Raw genomic sequence first — 1,910 nt, 5'->3', positions numbered from 1 at the left:
TAGCAGGACGTAGCAGGATGTAGCAGGATGTAGCAGGATGTAGCAGGACGTAGCAGGATGTAGCAGGATGTAGCAGGACGTAGCAGGACGTAGCAGGATGTGTAGCGGGACCATGGCGACAGCTGCTACCCTGATTTGGGAGCCTCTCTGATCCAAGGGAACATGCTGGGGAAAAAGAACATAAGGACTCCCCAGAGCTAGGTTAGTAACCAGGTTAGTAACTAGGTTAGTAACTAGGTTAGTAGCTAGGCTAGTAACTAGGTTAGTAACCCGGTTATTAACTAGGTTAGTAACTAGGTTAGTAGCTAGGTTAGTAACTAGGTTAGTAACTAGGTTAGTAGCTAGGTTAGTAACTAGGTTAGTAGCTAGGTTAGTAACTAGGTTAGTAACTAGGTTAGTAAGCAGGTTAGTAACTAGGTTAGTAACTAGGTTAGTAGCTAGGTTAGTAACTAGGTTAGTAACTAGGTTAGTAGCTAGGTTAATAATAATAATAATAGGGACATGGATGCAAATAATTGGAAAGAGACAAAGATAGAGGAGAGAGGAGAGAGGAGAGAGGAGCTCAGTGTGTCAAAGGAAGTCCCCAGCTGTCTAAAACTATTACAGCATAACTAGGAGAGACAGGGTAAAGAGAGGAGCCCAGTCAGGCTAGAACTCTCCCCAACCGGATCGGGCTGTATGCCAAGTCTCCCTCTAGTTTTATTATATGCTTGATTATAGCGTGTATTTAGTGTGTATTTAGTTTGTATTAAGCGTGTATTTAGCATGTATTTAGCGTGTATTTAGTGTGCATTTAGCGTGTCTGTAGCGTGTCTGTAGCGTGTCCTTAGCGTGTCTGTAGCGTGTATTTAGTGTATATTTAGTGTGTATTCGGTGTGTATTTATTGTGTATTTAGTGTGTATTAAGCGTGTATTTAGCATGTATTTAGTGTGTATTTATTGTGTATTTTATGTGTATTTATTGTGTATTTAGCGTGTATTTAGTGTGTATTTAGCGTTTCTTTAGCGTGTATTTAGTGTGTATTTAGCGTGTATTTAGTGTGTATTTAGTGTGTATTTAATGTGTATTTAGTGTGTACTTATTGTGTATTTAGCGTGTATTTAGCGTGTATTTAGTGTGTATTTATTTAGCGTGTCTTTAGCGTGTATTTAGCGTGTATTTAGTGTGTATTTAGCGTGTATTTAGTGTGTATTTAGCGTGTCTTTAGTGTGTATTTAGCGTGTATTTAGTGTGTCTTTAGCGTGTCTTTAGTGTGTATTTAGCGTGTATATAGTGTGTATTTAGCGTGTCTTTAGCATGTATTTAGCATGTATTAAGTCTGTATTTAGTGTGCATTTAGCGTGTCCTTAGTGTGTATTTAGTGTGTATTTAGCGTGTCTTTAGCGTGTATTTAGTGTGTATTTAGCGTGTCTTTAGTGTGTATTTAGTGTGTATTTAGCGTGTATATAGTGTGTATTTAGCGTGTCTTTAGCATGTATTTAGCATGTATTAAGTGTGTATTTAGTGTGCATTTAGCGTGTCCTTAGTGTGTATTTAGTGTGTATTTAGTCTGTCTCCAGCCTTGTCAACTCTTCTTCTTCTTCAGAATCAGAATCTCTAACTCTTCTGATCTCTGTCTCTGGATTAATTTATTACTAATGTCTGACGCTGATTGGCTGCTTGGTTGGTTGGTTGGTTGGTTGGTTGATTGGTTGGTTGGTTGGTTGGTGGGTTGGTTGGTTGGTTGGTGGGTTGGTTGGTTGGTTGGTTGGTTGGTTGATTGGTTGGTTGGTTGGTTGGTGGGTTGGTTGGTTGGTTGGTTGGTTGGTTGGTTGGTTGATTGGTTGGTTGGTTGGTTGGTGGGCTGGTTGGTTGGTGGGTTGGTTGGTTGGTTGGTGGGTGGGCTGGTTGGTTGGTTGGTTGGTTGGTT

The 1,910-nt window shown here is 40.1% G+C and overlaps 1 protein-coding gene across 1 annotated transcript in view; it reads left to right on the top strand.

The window, feature by feature from the left end:
- The window catches only part of LOC117948947 (receptor-type tyrosine-protein phosphatase beta-like), a 43,792-nt gene that overhangs the window by 36,047 nt on the left and 5,835 nt on the right, over positions 1–1,910 (top strand). The gene's annotated exons all lie outside the window — the stretch shown is intronic.

This window comes from Etheostoma cragini, chromosome 8 (assembly GCF_013103735.1).
Source record: "Etheostoma cragini isolate CJK2018 chromosome 8, CSU_Ecrag_1.0, whole genome shotgun sequence".
Classification (NCBI taxonomy): domain Eukaryota; kingdom Metazoa; phylum Chordata; class Actinopteri; order Perciformes; family Percidae; genus Etheostoma; species Etheostoma cragini.
The sequence above is the reverse complement of the archived record's forward strand: the minus strand, read 5'-3'. Positions and strand labels throughout refer to the sequence as shown.